The sequence below is a fragment of the Argentina silus genome (assembly GCF_951799395.1).
Source record: "Argentina silus genome assembly, chromosome: 2".
Lineage (NCBI taxonomy): Eukaryota > Metazoa > Chordata > Actinopteri > Argentiniformes > Argentinidae > Argentina > Argentina silus.
Genome location: NC_139656.1, coordinates 10,998,237 through 11,007,110, shown reverse-complemented (window position 1 = coordinate 11,007,110; position 8,874 = coordinate 10,998,237).

Here is an 8,874-nt window from a genome sequence, read left to right as displayed (position 1 = left end):
CATCAAAGGTCACCAGAATTAACAAGTGATATGCAACATATCTGGGTAGATAGGGGCATAGCCCCCCCCCCTTCACCCACCTCACAAAATGTTTAGGCAGCACCCCCTTGAGAAATATACTTCCTATGCCTTTGGAGTAGCAGAGAAGGATTCAAGCTTTAAGCCTCTGTACCTTCATCATAATCTCACATTAATTCCTGTCCTTTAACATGGCACCTTTTTATCGGAGACCACAGGTCAATGCTAATATCCGATATTGGGAAGTTGATCAGGGACCCATTATTTAAATTTCTGTAATTACATAACCTTTACAGCCTCTCCATATTGCTTTATAAGCTTCTAATTTCCACGTTTATCATGCTTTACTGCTTTCCCCAATACATTTTTGCTCTACCAATCAACCAATGGTACAATGGTGTGTGTGATAAATATGAATAGGTGCAGTACGTTAAGAGTAGTATCTGTATGTGTAGTGAAGAAGATATTGTATATGTCTAATAATTTATGGATTATTAAAATGATGCTAATATTTAGTCTCAATATTCTAATGAAGACAAACTCTATGTTTTCATGGATGCAATCATTCACATAAAGACACAAGCACACAAACATATTTACTAACTAAGCATGAATATAAAACAAGAATAATGTAATGAGGGAGGCAATTAATGCATTACAGGGTCCATGTGTTTGTGATGAGCACAGTTCTCGTGCTAGTGTTTAGTCTTTAGTTCAATGGCAAGAACAGATTAAGTGCTGAGTGCAGGCCTCCTCCAAGTCAAGTAGAGTGGTGATGGATGATATCAGTTCCCTCATGTAGCAGCAGGTGGGCACAACCACAGTGAGTTCTATGAAAAGTTGATCAAGCACATTATGAACAGGGAATGCATCTCTGTGTCTACGGAGTAAGTCTCTACAGCGTGCACAACTCATTTGCATAACCTAGAAGGTCAAGTATGCATAATACTGTTCAAGTCATGAATTAACAAAAAATTAAAATATGAAACCGAGTTTCATTTATGTGCGAAAACACTGCATAAACACAAAGTTGCATTGACATTGGCTAGCTATACAAACTCGGTCCTGCAAAGCTAGGGACCAACAAAAGCTTGCATGACTCACATACTAACTAATAGCCGTAAAACATTTAATCAAACAGAAAGAAAAAGAAAGAAAGTCTGTTTATTTGCCATGCAATCAATTCACATCAATTGTTGGAATGGGTCTTTTTGCACACACCCCCCCCCGAGACAACACACACGCACTGCACACATCCTTCGCATGCTATAACTGCCACTTATTCTGATGTCTGCCACTTATTGACCCAACCAGATGCTGGGTATCTTCTCTAGTGATGCTCTGCCAGGACTGTACTGCAGCCATCATCAGTTGTTTTGCTGTTAGGAAATAAAATGCATGTTCAATTGGATTTAACTCTGAAGATTGACTTGGCCAATTAAGACCTTTCCACTTTTTGGTTCTGAAACTCAAAAGTTGCTATGGCACTATGTTTTGGGTCATTGTCTTACTGTATGATGCACCATCCAATGGATTTAGAGGCATTTGCTTGAACTGGAGCAGACAAGACACATGTGTACACTTCAGAATTAATTCTGCTGCTGCCATCAGCAGTTACATAATCAATTAAGACAAGTTAGTAAGTTCTAGTGGCAGCTATACATGCCCAAACCTAACACCCCCTGCACCATGCTTCACAGAGAAGGTGGTATGCTGTAAATCTTGGGCACATCCTTTTTTCTCCAAACTTTCCTCTTGCAATCACTCTGGTACATGATAACATTCATTTTATCTGTCCACAATACCCTTTTCCAGACTTCTGAAGGATTTTTAGGTACTTTTTAGCAAACTGTAACCAGTTTTTCGAGGATAACTAGTGGTTTGCACCTTGCAGTGAAGCGTCTGTAGTTTGGCTGGTGACGTATTCTGCAGATGGTGGTCTCTGACACATTGACGCCTGCCTCCCGGAGGGTGTTCCTGATCTGTGGGACAGTTGTTTTGGGGGTTTTCTTAATTATGGTGAGCATTGTTCGGTCATCCATTATGGATGTCTATCTTGGCCTACCAGCCCGTTTGCGATTGCTGAGCTCACCACTGCTTTTTTTCTTCTTTATGATGCTCCAAACTGTTGATTTTGGAAATCCAGCTTTCAAAAAAAAAAAGCTAGGGTTTTGTCTATGTTTCTGATTCTTCAGCCTAATAATGACTTCCTTGACATTCATTGACACCTCTTTGGTCCTCATGTTGACAGACACCAATAGCAAACTCCAAAGTGCAAAGCCTAGAATCAATACAAGACATTGACAGTTCTCTTATGTCTGCACAAATGATGTGATGGCACCTGACTTACCAGAACCACCTATGTCATGCCAATTGTCCCATTACTTTTGTGTACCTTAAAATAAGGTGACTATGCATGAAAGGTGTTGTAATTTCTGAATAGTGAAACCAATATGTCGACAAATACTATAAAATAAAAGTTGACAATGTCTACTTGAACCTCATAATAATTGTTTGATTTCAAATACAAACTGTATGAGTGTAGAGCCGAAAGAAGAAAAAATGCTTCACTGTCCCATTACTTACGCAGGGCATTGTAGTTCCTTATCTCCCACCAAAGAAAGGAAATGTATGTGTGTTGTGTGTGTGTGTGAGGAGAGGACGTGAAGATCTTGACCAGAGGATATCCACTACATCAGCAGTAGGTTCAAATCGACGATACAGACTGTATGGTGACAAATAAAACATGTATAATTTATTTTTATTTTTGTAATATTTCCAAATGTTAATAAGTAAGGTTACATTCTGTTTTATGGTAATAGACACACATGGAATGATGCAAAATTATCCAGCTTGCTAATTAAATTTAATTGAAATGAGCACTGATCTCTGCTGCTACTGCAATCCATTGCTCTCTTTACAGGCTGAACTTGCCTTGGTTTGACGGGATCCATTGCATGTCTGGCAGTTGAGAAGGCAAGGACCGAGGAAATATATTAATATATTAATTGAGATTGAGCCTTATGCATATCCCCCCCCCCTCCCAGTAGTCAACTTGTCAGTTTCCATTCACTTGCCCCAGTTAGCATGGAAGAACTACCTATTCCCCAATGGAGCGATGTTCCCTGAGCACAAGACAAACATTCTGCTGTAAAAACATTAGCTGGGGCAGAGCTAGAGCCAACAGAGCTCTCTTGCCCAGTTTCCATTTCAATCCATATAAATAGTGCCATAATCACTCAGAAACATACAACGCTATATACTATTGGGAATAAAGGGCCGGTTTTCCAGACACAGATTAAGTTTGGTCCAGGATTAAATAACATTATCAGTAGAAAATCTCAATTGAGATTGAATTTCCCCTTTGGGGAATAATGAAGTAATATCTTATCTTATCTTGAAGATATATTTTAGTCGAGGATTAGGCTTAATATGTGTCCAGGAAACCAGCCCAAAGAGATGTAAGTATTGACACGAGCGACAGACAGGTGTATGCTTGAGAAAAACATCAATACTGAGGTAAATCAGTGTATGTGTGTATGTGTATGTGTGTGTGTGTGTGTTTGTGTGAGAAGATAGAGACACTGATATGACCTGGATACCGCTGCCCTGCAGTCTACTCAGCACATTAATACAATATGGAAACTAAAGAGAAGAAGGCAGAACTTTAACAGAAAGTGTGTGTGTTTGAGAGAGGGGGGGGTGGGGGAGGGAGATTGACAAAGGTCCCAAGATGACCGAAGAATCTGTGGACAATGTGACATCAGTGATGTGGCTTCAAAGTTGACTTTTCTTGATTGGCTACATAACATTATTAAGGGGTAACATAAATTAAAGAAAAGAGGGGAGAGGGGAAGAGGACACCTCCACGCTACATCATGCACTGGCATGCCCATTCTACCCAAAATCCCATGCTCCTGGTAACAGAACCAATTAGATTACTCCAAATAATACAGTATAGTGAGTACCATAATAAAGGCCCCACACTAGTGTTTGTGACAATAACCAGTGCTTGACTCTTGGAAAGAGGTGCAGGAACTCTCTTTTTCCGATTCAAGTTCATGTTAACCGAAATTCACAAATGGCATGCTATAGAGACCTCTGATTATGTCGCACCCCACAGGACCCTAGGAACTGCAGTCCTGGTCAGAGGTGTACTGCTCATCTCGGAAATCAGGAGAGTAAACAATTTTCAACTCCTGTCGATGTTCTTAACGTCTTCGACTGAACATCCTAATCTTCGTTGTTAATTATCTTATCTTTTTGCAGATCTTCTTGAATGTTACATGTTTGTAAGGATTCACAGTCATGTTAGGTAATAGAAGACTTGGAGATGGTCTCTGAGATATCTTCAAGCAAGATCAATCCACTGGTATATTATATAACCCTTGTGAGTGTGCAATATCAGTTTCTGTATCAAACGGTCATAGGATTTTTTCAGAACTTTACGAGTCGGTCATGTTCTAGCTTCAACAGTGTAAGAACAGTGGGGTTCTAAGAATTGCGAAGCCTGGGCGTAGTTCGGTGGAGTCTCTATTGTAAACGTCAGAGCTAGCTTCCTAGAGACAAAGAACTGCTAGCAAGATAGCTGGCTAGTTTAAATTGCGCTAGCACTATTGATTTTATTATTCAACATGAGGTATTGAGTTACAGTATACACTCACTGAACACTTTATTAGGAACACCTGTACACCTTCTCATGGTGGAGGTGGTGTAATGGTGTGGGGAATGTTTTCTTGGCACACTTTGGGCCTGTTAATACCAATCAATCATAGCTTGAATGCCACAGCCTATTTGAGTATTGTTGCTGACCATGTGCATCCCTTCATGGCCACAATTTTCCCATCTTCTAATGGCTACTTCCAGCATGATGATGCACCATGTCACAAAGCAAAAGTCGCCTCAAACTGGTTTGAGGCACTTGGCAATGAGTTCAGTGTTCTTCAGTGGCCTTCCCAGTCACCGGATCTGAATCAAATAAAACACCGTTGGGATGGGATAGAATGGGAGATTCACAGCTTGTGCACCTAAAAAATCTGTAGGAATTGCGTGATGCAATCATATCATCATGGACCAGAATCTCAAAGGAATGCTTCCAACATCTTGTGGAATCAATGCCACAAAGAATTGAGGCTGTTTTGAGAGCAAAGGGAGGCCCTACCCAGTATTAGTATAGTGTTCCTAATAAAGTGTTCCGTGAGTGTATATGACGACATTGCGCATCATCTTATTAATCAATTTACTGTTATCTAAAACTGTTTGCTCAGCTAACTTGGCCTTGAACTTCCTGTATGTTGCTATACATTCTATTTTCAATAAGGTTCGTCTTACAACCAAGTTAAACAATAGAATTTTTTGGAGTTATGAAGTTGCATAGTGGGAAATGTCTGAATGATTTCAGGGGTGATAATTTGCCGTTTCTGCACTCAGTTGGTTGGAGTGCCTCGTCAACGGCACGGCAGTGTTCCAAAAATAATATATTCCAGAATAGACCTCTATGGTAACATTTGCACTCAAGTGTTATATTAACAGGTATAAGGAGTGTCGGTTGAATAACACTAATGTTTGCAGCCTTCTATTGTTTACTGTATTGGAAATCCGGCCCAATTCACAAACTGTGGACAGGAATGAATTCCAAGTGAACCCGCTGGTTCCTTCTATGTCTGTCTGTTACCCTTATTGCATGACATGGTGGTGTTTGATGCAGGGTGTCACCAAGCGTTTGGTCCACGATGTGTGTATATGGATGGGTTTCTCTTTACATGTCTTTGCCTAGACGTCCACCACCTGGTGTTGGAGGTTTCACAAATCTTGGTCAGAGCATAGCACAAATTATCATCCTGATCAGAGGATGATCAGATTCAATCATAGCGCTTCAAGCTATTTCTTTGTACAGCATGATTTATTGGGGCTATCAATGGACCAGGAACAGATTCTAGTGTATTGTGACAATGAAGCAATGGGTGTGATAGGGAGAGAACGAGTGCTTATGTGTGGTATGTTTTCAGATAGTGCAGGGGGGAGCTAGGTTTAATTTTTCTTATGGCCTGGAGGCAGAGTTATCTCAGATCTGTCGGTCCGGGACTGGCTACCCGGTACCATCTGCATATGTCCCGGTCAATTATAGAAGTTCTGAGCCAAGTGCCCGGACGCCATGCAGCATGACATGCCCATCTTTCCATCTAGCGGTCTAGATTACATATTCTATGAATCCTTTATGTACAAGGTATTGGTCAATAGCTCTCTCTACTGAAAATGGGATGGGCTAAGTCGACAGCTTGCATATGACTCTGCATGGTCTTAATTACTTTGTCTGTGCTCCATTTAACATTTCTATGGCTATGCTTCATAGTAAACTGTGTTGAATCACAGGTTACAGCCTTCTCTATTAAGGCTCAGAGCGCAGTCTTGCTTGGGAATCCCTCTATATGTCTCCTTCTCAATGGATTTAAGAAAATGCCAACCATAGGCAATGACGAACATCTTCCTTCGACTCTTCCTCTAGTGCGCAAGCTGTGTCCTTCCTAAGGTTTCAGTCGCTATATAAATGTTTTTCAAGGCTTTCTAGGAGTTTTAAGGTGTGGGGAATACATTACTTCTCTCAGACTCTCTGTATACATTACTTCTCTCACACTCTCTGACTTGAAAATGGATAAGCGCATGTTTACTATCATTCTCAAGCACCCAAGTCTGATAGAGGTAGCACAGGAATTCTCATTGTCATATCTCAAATTAATTTTGGTTACTAATTAAAGGTTACATTTGATCGGGGTTGGTCTGTCAATGTTATATTAAATTGTAGCTTTTTAAAATAGAAAATGTAGTATTCTAATGATTCTAATGTCCTGACTTAACACAACCAGTGCATTATTTTTTGCATGGTATTGATCTACTTCAACAATTACAATGGTAGATTAATGTCAACCAATTGAGTCTCCGGACCTCACTCTGGGTACTTTGACTGCAGACTACTATATTTGGCATTTATTTTTGCGATTTCAATTAAACTAGCCATAGCTACAACTAGAATGCTGTCTTGTGTTAGCACTTGGTATGAATAAGTTAAAAAAAAATAAAAAAATCTGTGCAATTTGTATGTAGAACAATAGGCAAGCGCAAGCCATATCATTGGCATCAGTACAAGGCCCTCTGACTCACAGGTGGCAACATGTGTCTCTGCATGTCTTGCAGACAGTTCTGCTTGGCAGAAACTGGACATTTCTGAATGAAAGATCAAAACATACAGTGGGGGAAATAATTATTTGATCCCCTGCTGATTTTGTTAGTTTGCCCGATTACAAAGAAATGAGCGGTCTATAATATTTATGGTACTTTTATTTTAACAAATAGACACAGAATATCAACAAAAGATTTATGCCAAAGAGTTCAATTTTGGTCTCATCTGACCACATCACCTTCTCCCAAGCCTTCTCTGAATCATTTAAGTGTTCATTGGCAAACTTCAGATGGGCCTGTACATGTGCCTTCTTGAGCAGGGGGACCTTGCGGGCACTGCAGGATTTCAATCCGTTACGGTGTAGTGTGTTACCAATGGTTTTCTTGGTGACTGTGGTCCCAGCTGCCTTGAGATCATTACCAAGCTCCTCCCGTGTAGTTCTGGGCTGATCCCTCACCCTTCTCATGATCATCCTTACCCCACGAGGCGAGATCTTGCATGGAGCTCCAGGCCGAGGGCGATTGATGGTTATTTTGTATTTCTTCCATTTTCTAATAATTGCACCAACAGTTGTCTCCTTCTCACCAAGCTTCTTGCTGATGGTCTTGTAGCCCATTCCAGCCTTGTGCAGGTCTACAACCCTTACCCTGATGTCCTTTGAATGTTCTTTGGTCTTGCCCATGGTGGTGGAGAGGTTGGAATGGAAGAGATTGATTCTATTGACAGGTGTCTTTTATACCCATAACAAGCAGAGATTAGGAGTACTTTCTTAAAGTGACAGGAGTAATCTGTGTGCCTCATGGGCATATAACCGGTCTGTATGAGCCAGAATTCTTGCTGGTTTGTAGGGGATCAAATACTTATTTCCTTCGATCAAATGCAAATGAATTTATAACTTTATATAATGTGTTTTTTCTGGACTTCTTTGTTGATATTCTGTCTCTATTTGTTAAAATAAAAGTACCATAACAATTATAGACCGCTCATTTCTTTGTAATCGGGCAAACTAACAAAATCAGCAGGGGATCAAATAATTATTTCCCCCACTGTACCTTTTTAGCCTTGTTTTTAATTAGGGTGTTTTTAGTTTATATTTTTACTGCACTTTATTCCATTATATGACCATGTTATTACTCTATGTATTTTGATGTATTTTATGTATTCTATTATACTGCATTAGTATCCATTGTTTTGACAAATGTTCTTATATTGTTTTATTTTCTTCTCTCTTGTGAAGCGTGTTGTATTACATTCTTTGTACGAAATGTTGTATTAACATTTGATTGATTTTGTTAGAATGAATCTGAACCTAATTTATGCATTGCATTTTGGAGAGTATTTAGCTCCTGATTCATAATTGTAATGCAACAAAGTTTTAGAAAGGAAGTCTGATCAGCAAAGAGATCAATAGTGGTACAGTAAATATTCTATAACTGTATAGCCAGTGAGCCAACTCATTTGTTATACAGCACACAGTTCTTAAACAAGTTATTCCACAATTCTCCAATGCAAGGACACTGGTATTCAAATTGTAACATATCATATCATATTACATTACAATTGCTTGTATACTGTATCTCTCAATATGCAGTATCTCTGACTTACAGTGCAGTCTTGGCTTGATACCATCACCTCTATCAACTGTGACTGGTATAAACACTTCATGTTTATTCAATTGG